This window comes from Misgurnus anguillicaudatus, chromosome 24 (genome assembly GCF_027580225.2).
Source record: "Misgurnus anguillicaudatus chromosome 24, ASM2758022v2, whole genome shotgun sequence".
NCBI lineage: Eukaryota > Metazoa > Chordata > Actinopteri > Cypriniformes > Cobitidae > Misgurnus > Misgurnus anguillicaudatus.
This window is the reverse complement of record NC_073360.2, coordinates 46,852,390-46,868,942: the sequence shown is the minus strand read 5'-3', so window position 1 is coordinate 46,868,942 and position 16,553 is coordinate 46,852,390. Positions and strand designations below refer to the sequence as shown.

The 16,553-nt window shown below is 44.3% G+C and overlaps 1 protein-coding gene and 1 long non-coding RNA gene across 2 annotated transcripts in view; both read right to left on the bottom strand.

Moving 5' to 3' along the window:
* LOC141361723 (protein NLRC3-like) overlaps positions 1-16,553 on the bottom strand; it is an 843,841-nt gene that overhangs the window by 91,218 nt on the left and 736,070 nt on the right. The gene's annotated exons all lie outside the window — the stretch shown is intronic.
* LOC141361623 (uncharacterized) lies at positions 3,123-4,044 on the bottom strand. Its single transcript, XR_012367774.1, has 3 exons — positions 4,023-4,044; positions 3,839-3,939; positions 3,123-3,728 (listed from the first exon to the last, which is right to left on the bottom strand). It is a non-coding gene; the product is annotated as an uncharacterized lncRNA (long non-coding RNA).

Sequence of the window (16,553 nt, the reverse complement as noted above, 5' to 3'; positions counted from 1 at the left end):
TTCACTCCTGAATCTGTGAGTTTATTAACAGCCAGATTTAGTTCTCTCAGGTGTGATGGGTTTGATCTCAGAGCTGAAGTCAGAGCAACACAACCTTCATCTGTGATATCACACTCCCTCAACCTGTAGAGAACAGAGACTTTATGTGAATTATACAAAACTACAAAGTTTGTCCACAAATCTGTAACCTCCATCTCTTCATGTAATGTTCCTCTTTCAATCCCTCAGTAACTGAGACACTGTGTGTTTAATGTCAAATAAATCCATCACACAGCTGACTATTAGTGTTAGATGTCCTAAACCACATGAACATTTCTTCATAAATCTGTATTGAGTTCATGACTCACACTTGTAATTCTCATCAGGTATTTGATGTAAAAATCTTCCTCTATTACAGGAGGAATATCAGCTGGAGATAACATAACTCTGATCTTACATTTAAAGATGTTACAGTGTTTAAAGATCAATTTCACTTAATCTATAAAACACATTATTAATGTGTGTGTCAGTGTCAATGATGGATCAATGTTTTTAATGAAGTTTATTTAACTAAGTTCGGGAGAAGCATGATCATGTGATCCAACCAAACAGTGCTGCTGTCTGTCATTTACGTGGCATTTTTGCGGAGTACTCTGGGTTCAGGCTAAAATTCCGAGCTCGGAGCCCTCTCCTCGGACAGCACGCCAAATATGCTTTTTCTCATTCCCTATCGATTACATGTTAATGCGAACTCGTGAAATCATCTTTATAAAAACAACACGACAGGGAGAAAAACTCTTCATACACAATAATATCAGCAAAGATTTCATCAAAGAAACACCAAACTACATTTTCTGACATTTTAACAGAGGAGTTTTGTTGCAAGTTGTGAAGGAAATTGAAATGAATCATAACTAATTATAACTAACATGTCTTTTCCTTACAGGTTTGAACATTTGTACTGTATGCTTTTGACAACAAAATGTGTTGAAATAGAGAAAGTGCATGCGGTTAAATGATTTCGATTTAAAACCTCATGACTTGTTAAAGCTGAGATCATCAAGAAAGTTAAATTGTTTTTGACTGTATGGTAACAGAGAGGAGTTTCTGGATTGCAGATATGAAGAATAAATCATATTAGAGATAAATGATGTGACTTTGTCATGTATCTATCTTATATAAACTCTTGTATACTTTATGAGTAGGATTCAGTCGTGATTAAATCATATTCAAAGACATTGACTGGAGTCTGTCAGGTTGAACACATGATCTTATTTCCTCAAGTGTTTGTGTTCATTAGGGGTGGGAATCGTTTGGACCCTCATGAATCGATTCAGAATCGACATATATAATTAATATGTTAACCAGCATATCGATCTGTAACTGTAACTGACATATCGTCTAAACATCAGCATTATACACAGTGATTTTGGCAGTAATACTGTATTTATCTAATGCTGCCTTCGTCTGAATAACAAATGATGTGCATATTTTTACAGAAGTATATTCATGTTCTTATCTATATCTAAACATTTAGCAGCAGGTTTTTGGCACATCATATGAGTCTGTAAATGAAAGGCGCTGTTTCTTCCTGCCGCTCACTGAACAGAGAAAAGGCAGATGAAGATCATCCCAACATTTATTTTATTTTCTTGCAGAGTAGAATTAGTCAAATAGGGCTAGATGTATTTGTTTTTTTCTTTCTCTACTGCTCGTGTAATCAAAGTTCCTCATTGAAGTCTGTTCCCTCTATGTTTATAGCGTTTTCATAACGTTACATTTATAATTTATTTAGAAAGATTAAAGATTTCAATTGGTTATACTAAAAAGCAATAATATCATGTATTCTATTATACAATTTTTTTAATATTTCATATTTGACAGTTTTATGCCTTTTAACATATAACTCTTTTCTCTCTACTGTTTGTTTTAAAACTGTTATGTTTCCATACATAATAAATATATATTATACATATAATATGATTCATACTGTAAAAATAATTGACTTACAATCAAAAACAGTCAAGATACATTACATAAATGCACACATATACATCTCAGTAGCCATTAAAACTTTCAATGTATATAAAGAATAAACGTATAATGTGATAAAAACGCTATAAAAACACTACACTAAAGATGAAACACAGAACATGGGTTGGCGCTGACGCGGTAACACGCATGGCGACACGCAGCAGCAGTGTGTGAAGTTGTGAAATTGTTTTGACAAAATCCGTGGTTTTTATCTGGTTTTAACCTACGTTTAACCTACCTGTCTTCTCGCCTTCACAGAAACGTGGCTTAAAGAGCACCAATTATGCTAATAAATTAGCACGTTAGCACGTTATTGTAATATCCCATAGTACATACATGTTATTAAAACTTGAACTAATGCATTGTGAGTCTTATAAATTGCTTACATACCTCACCGATTTCTCACTGTCTGGAAAACGCTCGGTTTAGTTCCTGTCTTCGCCTCCCAAAATGTCTATAGTACTCGGATTGGTCAGATGACTACTCAACTGTTATTGGTCAGCTGGGTTCGGCGTGTGTTTGAAAGGTTATGCCCCTGACTACGCGTGGGTTTTCCCGTCTGACTGAGAGTCACAGGCAACGTAAACAAGCGTTATATTTCTCTATAAACTATGGTGTCTGTACTGCCTTACCACTTCAAGCTCGATCCAGAGAGTTCAGAAGGCCGTTACGATATAAACGATCTCCATCAATGAATGCGATTGGATTGAACTTTTTTAGGTGTCCTTAGCTCTGCCAGAATGCTAAACGAAGACGAAAATGTGTTGCAAAGACATCCAAAAGGTAATTATAACGTACTACATTACTTTCCAAACTATATGGAAACACCAAATGTAGCACATAGAAAGTATTTGTTGAAATGATTATAAAACTATTTCATTTGTTAACATTATTTTACTATAGTAAACTTTATTATAAAAGACTGCTTACTATATCACTGTGCAAACTATATGGAAACACCAATAGCACAAAGAAAGTATTTTTTGAAATGAATGTTCTACATTATTTCACTATGGTAAACTTTATTATGAAAGACTGCTTACTTATAAGTGCTATGTTTTTACTTATTAGGTTTTAAGGAGAATGCAACAGGTTCCAGGGCCTCTTACCTGCGTGATTCATCATCCAGGTTTTGTACAAATTGTCTAAATCCCTACACACAGAACATTTATTGTACCGACTATAAGCCTTTGAGGCGCAGGACTAGAGTAAGTTTTATTACATTTTTAAACCAATAACACTAAAGTATCATTATAGTAACAAAGTACCCAAAAGAACAAAAGATGTAACTTTAAAGAAAATATAGTAGTCAGTCAAAAGTTTTTTATTTATTACCAATATATATTGAAATGTTAAACAATATACAAATAAACATACTTTAGTAACCATATTGTGCTCTTGTTTCAAAAATTGTTCAATTCATTTCTTACAGCTATCTATTCAGATAAATGGCATATCAAAGCTTTGTCAGCTGGTGCTATTTAAGATGACACTATAAGGTTATCATCCTGTCGTGTGTTGTTCTCCAGATATGCTTGGAGCTTCCTGATCGGAATGTTGGCTTCTGACGACCCCTGCACTGAAGATGGCATGCAATCACGTCCTCCTTTGAAGGTCTCTCAAACTGGGATGCCAGGTCCATTGGAATCGGGGTTTCCTTCAGCTTATCTTCAAATACCTCATCAAACACAAGCCTGATCACATCATCCACATAACTGTACAAATATTGCAGTCAAAAAATCTTTTGTTTTGATCATTTATTTCCCTGCTTCATACATTAAGTTTTTAATTATGAATGTATTTGAAATAAAACATTACTGCTTACGGTATGTCACTTGTGTGTTTTGGGAACATAGCCTTGTACTTTCCCTCTCCTGCTTTTGTTACGGCTTGGTGACATTGTAATGGATGGCTGCAAGGTACAACCTGTAAAAACATAAACAAGCAATCAATTTATTGTAAAAGTAAATACTACTTTATTTAACACAGTTACTAAAATACTTAAATACCTGCACAGCATTCCAATAAATGTGACCCGTCACGGAAACCAGGGGCACAAGTCGGCAGCACAAGTTTCGAGAAAATGAGAAACAAAGTTTTTTTTCAAAATTTGTGATTTTCGTTTTTATTGCAGAATCTGTTAGTTGAGATCACGAAGAAGCCTCTCCATGTTTGAGATAGCAGTTTCTGTATTTTTAAAAGCGTACATTTTGCGGTTAAAATAGGCTTGTTTTTCGGAGATTCTAGCGTGCAGCGGGGGGCGTCATTGTCTGTGTGTATATTTACATACTGTATAAGCTTTTGTTTTCGCCTCCGCCCCCAAAGGGAACAGCGTGACAACTAAATAAGAATAGTTCGCCCAAAAATGAAAATAATGTAATTAATGACTCACCCTTATGTCGTTCTAAACTCGGAAGACCTCCGTTCATCTTCGGAACACAGTTTAAGATGTTTTATCGTTAGATTTATTCTGAGAGCTTTCTATCCCCTTCATTGAAAATCTATGTATGGTTTCCATGTCCAGAAAGGTAATAAAACATCATCAAAGTAGTCCATGTGACATCAGTGGGTCAGTAAGATTGTGTTGATGCATCGAAAATACAGTTTGGTCCAAAAATAGCAGAATTACGACTTTATTCAGCATTGTCTTCTCTTCCGGCTCGAGCGTGAAGTCACGTGACTGTAGTGCCCTGTTCCTCAGAAATGTTTGCTAAGTTTTTTTTTTTTTACTTATAGCGTGCGTCTCCCTAGACTGTAAAGCTCGGGCGCACAAAACAAAAGAAAAATACAAGAAGCTGGGGCGGAACAAATAACAGTCAGCCGCATCGTACGTCAGCCGCGTCACTGCCTTTATGCGGCGTCGCAGTGGGATGACGTCAAAGTACCGCGAGAGCTCTTCAAGAAATCGTACGCAGTAGTTTAATTTCGACTCGCTCTCGCAGTACTTTGACGTCATCTCTATGTCAGTTCTCGCAGCGCAGCATGAGTCCAGACACACAGACGTTACACAGATATCGTTGTATTCTTCATATAATTGGCTACATGTTTTGTCTATCAATATTTTCCATGAAGTCATTGGCTGATGGAGGAACGAGCGAGCGATTGGTATTGATCTATTATACTACTTCCCTATTTTAAATACAAACTTTGAAGGCGGGTTCATGTGTTTAACGGAGTGTAAGCTCATATACCCGTACATGTTACGATTTAAATAGTCTTCAGATTATATATTATATTGTATTACCAGACATTCATGCGAAATCTGATGTAAACAATCTATATTTCACGGATTATACGCATTTGTGAACAAATATGGTCATTGGATAATCTGAAACAGACTGGATTCGACTTGTGATCCCCACAAAGGTAAAAGAGTCATGTTTATTTTTGCGGGTTGTCATTTGGTCATAAAATACTACATATGATGCTAGAACATCTCAAAAAGGGTTTTACAGGGGGTATGGCTTAGCTAAATGAGATGTAAATGAGCCCTATTGTCTCCCCCAGCTGGAAAGAAGAGTCCCTTTCGTCTCGATTTTCTCGGTTTGAGTATTTCTGAGTTCCTATATTCAAATGGTCACAACTTCTCCAAATCTTATCAGATTTCCATGTGTTACACATCGTTGGAAAGCTTAGAAACTGCACTTTCAGAATATGTGAATAACTCAAAATGCCCAGATCCGACTTGTGTCCCTACTTTCCGTGACTGGTCACAAATGGGAAAATCTAATTTTTTGCTGCAAATCTGAAATCTCAGGCTACGGACGGCAAAGGCATCCACTGATGATGGTGATGTAAACATTGTGAAACGATGCTACTACCTGGGTTCCTATGATTATGCAGAGAAAAAAAAACTTTGTCATCATCAGTTATACATTTAAGACTGGTAGTGGTTTCACTAGCTAAATACATCATGTGTTACACACCTTTGCTCCTCATATGTCAGTCTGACTCCTTGTACTGTGTGTAATGATGTTGCATGTTTGCATACAGTGTAGAAGGATGTGTCCAGCTGCGAATCTAGGATATAGACAAATAAAACAAACATGTATTCAGTCAAAAAGGCATATTATAACAATAGAGTACAACGATTATAAATCATTAGACTATTCATTAAAACGTTATTGTATTACATGGCCCAACATTAGCAACACACATTACGTGTTTACTTCGTTTCAAAATCTAAGAAAGCTTCAAGTAAAAACAACAGTAAAATACATATAACGTTAAACAAATCATCTGTACTTAGAGTTTCTTGAGTTTGATCATGAGAACAAACTTTACCAGTAACAGTTTAGCTGGAACAGCTTAGCAAGTTTGTAAACACGTATAAATAAACATCGATAAAAAACGATAGTCTGCATATTTCAACATACACGTGTGTAAATATGGTACGTTGTTTATGAAATACATTATTACAACACAAAACAATTATCTTGCAAGCTTAGCTCTACACATAGATATATATCTGAGCTCTACACATTATGTTAATCTCCGGTTACCGGTAACGTAACTTACAGTAAAGGCAAATAATAAACGTGAATACTTACAGCCTGTGATCCACAAGTGCACGGTAATCCAACTTTCAGGAGGAGACGTCGCGCAAATCCAGCTTCGGTTCATGAGAAGCAGTTATTGTGAAAACTCAGTGAACAACTTCTGACTGGATTTTTCCGGAACCGTATTAAACATGATGTCCTCTGTGTAAGTCCATAAAGTGCTATTTTGCCCTCGCATCTAAAGACAGCGTCTACTCGAGAGATTTAATCGCTTAAACAATGAAACAAGAGTTTGCAAACAGAGTCAAAGCAGGGACTACCAACCTCCGCCATTTTAGCTCTCTTCTGACTCGGCGCTCCCCACCCCCGTCTTTGAGGGCGTACCCAAGCAAAGCAGAGAGGGCTGAACTATGATAATGTTGGTCTTATCTACGTCACTAATCCCAGGAAGTAAACTGTTGCCTACAATCCGAGTGTTTTTTGTAATCCTCGAACGTTAGAGACGATAACTCGCGTCATCGTTTTCTTTGAGGTATGTACTTTTTGAATATCGTTAGCATGTACTAATACACACTTACACACAAAAGGATGTTTAAAAACGTGTATCTCATAATAGGTGCTCTTATGACATTCACTCTCATCTGGAGATCAACGGTTTCGGAGCTCCGTATCGCTCGGACAGAGACCCTGCAGTGACCGGTAAGTCACTTGGCGGGGGTCTGTGTCTGTATGTGAACAATAGTTGGTGTAACACAGTGGTTGTCAGAGAGTCACTGTGTACGCCAGACATTGAACTCCTCTCTGTATCCTTACGTCCTTTTTATCTTCTGAGGGAATTCCCCCAATTATTTGTGACTCTTGTTTATATCCATCCGAAGGCTAACGTTGATATGGCCACGCAATCCATGGCCACTTTCTGTGCAGCAGCTTCAGGGGATTTCCCCTGATGCGCCGATTTTAATAATGGGTGATTTTAATAACTGTAAACCAGGGAAGTCTCTCTGTAATTTCTATCAGTACGTCACTTGCCCCACCCGTTATTCGAAGTGTTTGGACCTCTGTTATGGGACGGTTAAAGGGGCTTACAAATCTTTTCGCAGACCTCCTCTTGTCTTGGATCGTCAGACCATAATGTTGTTTATTTGGTTCCTACATATAAATCGGTCCTGAAGAGACTCAAAACGAAAAGAAGATCTGTTCCGGTATGGTCAGAAGACTCTATTCAGTGCCTCCAAGACTGTTTTACTATCACTGATTGGGATGTGTTCAAAAATGCCTGCCCGGATGTAAATGAACTGACAGAAACGGTGTCTGCCTATATATCATTTTGTGAGGAAACAATTATTCCATAGAAATCCAACACCATTTATCCAAATAATAAACCTTGGGTCTCCAAATCAGTCAAAAGTATAATTAATCAGAGGAATATTAGCTTTATTCAGGGCGACATGATACAGCACAGAGCACTTTCAAAACAGGTGAAGAAGGAACTTAAGCTTGCTAAGTGTGCATATAAGGACAAAGTGGAAAACTTGTTGCGTGATGGGAATTCACGTCCTGCATGGGAGGGCGTGAAAACCATTATAGGTTTGCAATCCAAAAAATGCTCCATTTCTCTAGCTGGGAAAACGTCTCGGTTACGGATGTAACCCTTGTTCCCTGAAGGAGGGAACGGAGACGTCACGTCGTGACCGACGAATTGGGAACTCGCTTAGAGAGACCAATCTGCTTCGAATACTACTAAAACGCCAATGAACTTGGCATTGAGATATTTGCATAATGCTGGCGCCGCCCCGCCAGGTGCATATATAAGGCGCACGTGCAAATAGGGAAATCAGCTTCTGTTCGCTGAGAAAGCCGGAAGGTGACCGGCCTAAACAGCAGGTGGCAGCACCTGTGGCGACGGGACGTGACGTCTCCGTTCCCTCCTTCAGGGAACGAGGGTTACATCCGTAACCGAGACGTTCCCTTTCAGTCGGTCACTACGACGTCACGTCGTGACCGACGAATTGGGAATCCCTACCAAAACGCCACTAGGGGCTGACCTCTTCCAGTGTCTGCAAAAACCCTCCAAGTTCCCTCGGGAAATGGAGAAAGATAAGGCAGAAGGCCGGGCACTAGATGTTCCTTTAACCCCACAGTAGTGCCAGCGACTGGGAAGCGCCCTACCAGAGCGGGATAGGAACGCTGCGGAAGCCACCGCCCCTCTTAAGGGCTAATGGTGGGCGAAAGTCAACCGTAGTTGAGGAATAAAGACAGCCGTGGCTGTGTAAGCAAAGCAGTGCTCTGCTAAGGGAAACGTGGGCTGGTAGGATTAACCCCACGGAATAAAACTCACAAAGGAACCCGTTGGGACACAATGTGGGGCCCTGGCCAAACACGTAGGTTCGTAAGAATACAGCTAGTGAAAGGCTGACAACCAATGCTCCGCAACAAAGGCTGCCAAGGCAGTGGAGAGAGCAAATCAAACCATTACGCATTTTTGCTCTGTTAGCCTTCCATACTGAAACTCAATTTGGAGCCTCAGTCGGAGGCTGCAAGCCGACTTGCGAGTCTGCTCTCCGTGCCCTCCCTGGTGAGGAAAGAACACGAGAGGATACAGGCTCGATACGAACATTGTAAAATCTAATGAACGTATTAGGTGTCGCCCAACCAGCAGCTCTGCAGATGTCTGTTAGCGAGGAACCACGAGCTAAAGCCCAAGATGAGGCAACACTCCGTGTGGAGTGCGCTCTCAAATTAAAGGGACAAGGAATGCCCTGCAGATTATAAGCCAGGGCGATAGTATCAACTATCCAATGAGACATCCTCTGCTTAGTGACAGCTTTCCCTTTCTGCTGACCACCATAACAAACAAAGAGCTGGTCCGAGGTCCTGAAGCTTTGCGTGCGGTCCACGTAGAATCGCAGTGCGCGTACGGGGCACAACAAAGCCTCGGTTGGGTTTGCCTGCTCCAAAGGCAATGCTTGCAAGCTCACCACCTGATCTCTGAAGGGAGTGGTGGGAACTTTGGGCACGTAGCCTGGTATGGGTCTCAAAGTCACGCTCGAGACAGCAGGACCAAACTGAAGGCACGAATCGTCAACAGAGAATGCATGTAAATCTCCTATTCTTTTCACTGAGGCCAATGCGAGTAGGGTCAGAGCTTTCATTAATAAAAGCTTCAGACTCGCAGACTGCAAAGGCTCGAATGGTGGACTCTGAAGTGCTTTCAGCACCACGGACAGGTCCCAGGGAGGAATAGAAGGGGGGCGCGAGGGGTTTAGCCTGCGAGCGCCTCTCAGGAATCTAATAACCAAATCATGCTGGCCAACTGATCTGCCGTTAATAAGTGAGTGATGAGCAGATATAGCGGCGATATCAACTTTAATAGTGGAGGGTGACAGCCTACCGTCTAACCTATGTTGAAGATATAAAAGCAGGATGTTAATAGGGCATTCTCTGGGGTCCTCGCGTTGCGAAGAGCACCAAGTGACGAAAAGCTTCCATTTAAACGCGTAAGCCCGTCTCGTAGACGGAGCTCGTGCCGCGTCGATTGTGTTAGATACCGCCTGGGGTAAATCACTTAAACCTTGCGCGCGCTCAACGACCAAACGTGGAGGTTCCACAGGTCGGGGCGCGGGTGCCATAATGTGCCCCCTCCTTGAGAAAGAAGGTCCTTCCTCAGGGGAATCCGCCAGGGAGGGGCTGTCGCGAGGAGCATTAGTTCCGGAAACCAATTCCTGGTCGTCCAATATGGGGCGATCATTAAAAGGCTCTCCTCGTCCTGCCTGACTTTGCACAGAGTCTGTGCTATTAGACTCACTGGGGGGAACGCGTATTTGCGCATGCCCCGCGGCCAGCTGTGTGCCAACGCATCCACGCCGAGGCTGCCCTCGGTTAGTGAATAAAACAGGCGACAATGGGTATCGTCCGGTGATGCAAATAGGTCTATCTGCGCACGACCGAACTTCCTCCAAATCAGCTGGACCGTCTGGGGGTGGAGTCGCCATTCGCCGGGGCGCGCCGCTCGGGAAAGCGTGTCTGCCGCTGTATTGAGCGAGCCCAGGATGTAAATGGCACGAAGGGACCTCAGATGCTTCTGACTCCAAAGGAGGAGATGACGAGCCAGATGCGACAGGTGACGAGAGCGCAAACTGCCTTGACGGTTGATATACGCTACAGTCGCAGTGTTGTCTGAGCGCACTAGTACATCCTTCCCTCGCAGCTCCGTAGCAAAGCGTATGAGTCCCAGATATACTGCCCATAACTCGCGGCAATTGATATGCCAATGCAACTGGGGTGCTGTCCACACCCCTGAAGCCGTGAGCTCGTCGTACGTGGCACCCCAGCCCGTGTCGGAGGCATCTGTGTGGACCACAGCATGCCGGGAGACCTGTCTCATGGACACGCCGGCCCTGAGAAACGCGGGGTCTGACCACGGGGGGAATGTTAGGCGACACGCAGGTGTAATGGTTACACGATGGATGCCGGCGCGCCACGCTCTCCTCGGGACTCGATCGTGAAGCCAACGCTGAAGCGGTCTCATATGGAGCAGTCCGAGCGGTGTCACGGCCGCTGCTGCTGCCATACGCCCCAGGAGTCTCTGAAATTGTTTCAGAGGGACCGCATTCTTCCCTCAGAATGAACCGAGGCAAGTCAGAATTGATTGGACGCGCTCTTCTGTCAAACGCGCCGATAAATCGATCGAGTCCAGTTCCATACCGAGAAAAGAGATCCTCTGCGTGGGGCAGAGTTTGCTCTTTTCCCAGTTGACCCGAAGACCCAAACGGGCGAGATGTTGAAGTGTTAGATCTCTGTGTTCGCACAGCGTCCGCCGAGAATGCGCTATTATAAGCCAATCGTCGAGGTAAGCCAAAATGCGAACACCGCTCTCTCTGAGGGGCTTTAACGCCGCCTCCACTACTTTCGTGAACACACGGGGAGAGAGAGACAGCCCGAACGGTAAAACTTTGTATTGATATGCCCGACCCTCGAACGCAAACCGGAGAAACGGTCTGTGACGAGGGAGAATGGACACATGAAAATACGCGTCTTTCAGGTCTATCGCTGCAAACCAATCTTGGGGGCGTATCGCACTGAAAATTTGCTTCGGTGTAATCATCCTGAAAGACCTCTTCTGAAGAGATTTGTTCAGGACACGCAAATCCAAAATCGGTCGTAACCCGCCGCCTTTCTTGGGTACTATGAAATACGGGCTGTAAAAACCCGATCTCATCTCGGTAAGAGGGATCGGCTCGATCGCGTCCTTCGCCAGCAGGACTTCGACCTCTGCACGCAGTACATGTGCATCGGACGCTTTCACCGTGGTGAAACGTACGCCCGAGAATTTGGGGGTGTGCCGATTGAATTGAATTTCGTAACCGAGGCGGATCGTGCGTAAAACCCAATGAGACGTACTGGGAAGTTGAAGCCAAGCCCCCAGGGACCGTACGAGAGGAATTAACGGCACTACCGGTGTACCCGCGGCGGGGCAGCGAAGCGAGACAGGTGGGACTGCCGGTGCGTCTGCTGTGACAGCATAAGCATCTACAGTATGTGTGTGTGTGACACTGACCTGAGCCCGCTGAGGGAGACGGTCGTCCGGCCTCCTCAGCGGAGGACGCGGACTCCGAAGGGGTTGCTGGTGGTCTGGTCTCCATAGCGGAGAACTCGAACTCCTCAGAACACCCGCTGGCGATAGAGGAGAGGGAGGAAGAGCATCTGACTGCCCGCTAACATCTCTCTCAATCCTCTGGAGACCTGGAGGAGGAATAGGAATGCACTCTTTTTGTGGTTTTGTGGGTGCCGGCTGAGAAGCCGGCGGAACAAAACGAAACCAAGGATTTTCCACCCGGCCCTCTACCGGTGGAAGGAGCGGTGCCATCACCGTCTCCCGCTGAGTGATCCCATCCATCTCCAGGTCGCCCGTCTCAGGGCCGCTTCGATTTCCGTTTGCCACGGGAAGCGGGTGGAGCGGGCGGGGCGGGCTGCCGACGGCTGTTCCCCCTCCGTGGTCTAGAAGACGTTCTAGCGGGGGGGGGCGGAGGCAGCCGCCGGAGGGCGCCCTCGGCGAGGAGCAGACGGGGCCACCGGCGCTGGAGGGCGAGATGCAGGTCGCTTGCGCCGGGGCATGATCTGAGCGATCGCCTCCGTCTGCTTCTGGGCGGCGGAAAACTGCTGGGCAAACGATTCCACCGACTCACCGAACAGGCCTGCCTGGGATACGGGAGCGTCCAAGAACTTGTTCTTTTCCGCATCCGACATGTCCGCCAGACAGAGCCACAGATGGCGTTCCTGGACCACCATCGTGGACATCGCACGACCAATCGCCTGCGCCGTGACCTTCGTAGCACGGAGGGCCAGATCCGTAGCGGCCCGGAGCTCCGAAAGCACAGGCGAGTCGTGTCCTCCCTCGTGCAGATCTCTCAAGGCCTTAGCCTGATGGACCTGCAGCAACGCCATAGCGTGCAGGGCTGAAGCCGCCTCTCCGCATGCCTGGTAGGCAGCCCCCGTTAAACCGGAAGACTGTCTGCATCACAGGGGAGGGTTGGGCGATCCTTCCAGGAGGGAGCGTTGGCCGGACACAGCTGCATCACGACCGCACGCTCCACGGGGGGGATCCCCGTATAACCCTTAGCGGCTCCATCGGTGAGGGAGGTGAGGGGGGAGGGCTGAAACGGCCGTAATCGGGTAGAATACGGCGACCTCCAGGTCCTGGTCAGCTCCTCGTGCACCTCGGGGAAGAAAGGTACCGGCGGAGAGGGCTGTGAAACCCGGGCAGCTCCAAAGAACCAATCATCCAGGCGGGACGGTTCGGGCTGAGGGGGGTGAACCCACTCCAACCCTACGGTCTCCGCCGCTCGAGAGAGCACGGCCACCATCTCTGGATCGAAGTCCGGCGTCACGACCCGTCCGGAGGGGGGGAGGACGTCCGGATCATCAGAGGGAGAGGGCCCACCCTTGGATGCTGCGGTCTCCGTGGACCCGGAGGGAGGCACGACAGATCCTACAGACATCGTAGAACACGACTCTGAAGTCTCCATCGGCACATCAACCGGCTGTGGATGAGGAGGCTGAGAGCCGGAGGACGAATCCCCCGACCGGCTCAGCACAGTGATGCGGAGATCGTCCTTTGAGAGCTTCACGGCCGCTCCGTGGCGGCGTTCAGAACTCGCTGGACGTGGGTTGCGTTTTTCCCGGAGGAAAGACAACCGTCTCCGCAAATCCACAAGGGACATGTTCTCGCAGTGAGAACACTTACCCCCAGCAAACGCCGCCTCTGCGTGCTCGATGCCCAAGCACGAGAGACAACGCTCGTGACCGTCCTTCGGACCCATATACTTCCCGCATCCAAGATCGCACGGACGAAAAGCCATCCTGAAAAGGACGCTAATCTCCGGATTTACGAGAGAGTGGCTGCCTTTAACAAGGCACAAAGCTCTCTCGTATCACTCTTTTAGGGAAATTCACTCAGATGCTCAGTTGATGATGCGCACAGGGAAAGGCAACGCACACACTAAACTCAAAACAAAAAAGATGTAGAGTCTGTGGAATACTGCGAAGTGTAAGGTACCACCCACTAGCCCAACAACGGATGCAAGTGGAGTGGGTGAAGGGGTCTCGTGTTCGTTCCTTCCTCAGCGCTTCTAGAAGAATAATTCCATATCATGATTAAATTAATTTCTTTGATCTCTGTGTTTAAATTATAATCTGACTCCAATTTAATATACTAAGAATTTTGTGCATTATTCCAATTATCTGTTGATCATAATTTAGATGTTTGATTACTTATAAATTCCCATAGTCTTAATTATTCGTTCATTAGGGACCCGATAACACACAGGATATACGCCGGCCGTTTGCGTACATCTCACGGACACAAAATTGCCAGTTCTGATCTTAGTCAGAGGTTGCCGGGTAAACTAATATTTTTATGTCTGGCCGCCCCATGCTTGCTCCGATCATAAAAATAGTTACTTTAGTCACGATCATGCAACTTGCTAAGGCAGGTGATAAACATAAATCTGAGAGTCCTGGTGAATGTGCTACCTGCTCCATTCAACATCAAAACACCAGTGTGATAATATCATGACATACTTATTTTGCGGTAATATCAGACTCCTTCTAATCTACTGGAAATAATAATTTCTGAAAGAATTAAAATAAATCAATACAATTCCTGAAGAATTCAGATGAATCAAATGTAACAATTTATTATACCAGGCAGGTTTCAGCTTCAAACATAAATTAAACAATATCACACAGAATTTGATTCAATTCCAATTAATTAAAATGATCAACAGTTGCAAAAGTTACAAAGTCATACCTGGGAATAGACACTCTGGCTACAGAGTACTTCCATCATGAATATAATATACCCAAAATGGTGTAAGAAGATTCTGTTAAAGATTTCTCCCATAATGTTTGAATACACACACACAAAGTGTGGGGAAGTTTCTTGCTAAAGAATACTTCCATAATGTCTGAATACACACACCCAAAGTGTGGGGAAGATTCTTGCTAAAGAATACTTCCATAATGTCTGAATACACACACCCAAAGTGTGGGGAAGATTCTTGCTAAAGAATACTTCCATAATGTCTGAATACACACACCCAAAGTGTGGGGAAGATTCTTACTAAAGAATACTTCCATAATGTCTGAATACACACACCCAAAGTGTGGGGAAGATTCTTACTAAAGAATACTTCCATAATGTCTGAATACACACACCCAAAGTGTGGGGAAGATTCTTACTAAAGAATACTTCCCAGAGTCTCTTGCCAAGCCACCTTATATACACAGAACGAGACAAAGAATAGTAACATCTCAAATCAGGATTTGGTTGGTCGGTTCTCGTGACCTGAAGAGGAGCACCAAATGGGACTGTTAACCATCTGTAATCTAGATCTCCTCATGAGTTGACACCCATCACAGGAGTACAGATTATGTCTTAAGTTTTAAACTTTGATATACTTTCTCTTAACATTATAGAAATTAGACCTTTTTAACCAGCGCACCATGACCTTTAAAACAACACCAAACATGAAGATGAAACCTTTGTAGCATCACAACATATGATATACCCAATGTTACATGTGTTTAGTATATTTCCAGTAACCAAACCCTTAAAGGAGAAGAGAGAGGGGGTGAAATACAGATCAGTTCCTGGGTATCTGTGACCCCTGTGGAGAGAGACAACAGTTCTCTCAAAAAAAGACACAGAATGTGTTTTTTATTGTTTTATGGTCCAGCTCCAAAAACAAAACTTGTCCACCTGTCCTACAGAAGCGTCCGCTGTGGTACTGCCAGTCCAACCGCAATCGATCCCAACAGAGTAAAGTAGATTCTCAGTAGCAGATACTGCCGGCTTTCGAAGCGATAAAAAGCTGATTTCCCTATTTGCACGTGCGCCTTATATACGCACCTGGCGGGCGGCGCCAGCATTATGCAAATATCTCAATGCCAAGTTCATTGGCGTTTTAGTAGTATTCGAAGCAGATTGGTCTCTCTAAGCGAGTTCCCAATTCGTCGGTCACGACGTGACGTCGTAGTGACCGACTGAAAGGGAACTGACCTTGATTTTTCTAATGAATTGAATGTTCTGTTTTGGAGTCAATGTTAGGTTCAATGTTATAATCGTTTTAATGTTTATGATTTTAGTGAGGAGATGTCTGTTTTTAAAAATGCTGATTGTATTCCTGTGAGTAATATTGTGCACATTGATAACCGTATGGTCTCGAAACTCTTTCGTGGTATTAAAGCACGGAAAAGCCCAGGTCCTGATGGGATTGGGGGTAGGGTCTTGAAGAACTGTGCTGTTCAGCTGTCAGATATTTTTTGTTTTATCTTCAAGTTGTCCTTACAGCTGCATATGGTCCCCTGTCTTTGGAAGGATTCAATAATTGTTCCTGTACCTAAGACCAATATACTCCCAGGACCCTCAATGACTTTAGACCAGTAGCACTTACATCTCTTGTTATGAAAAGTTTTGAAAGGCTAGTGAAGGATGCACTTATGGATGCTGTACAGGATAAGTTAGACCCTCTGCAGTTTGCT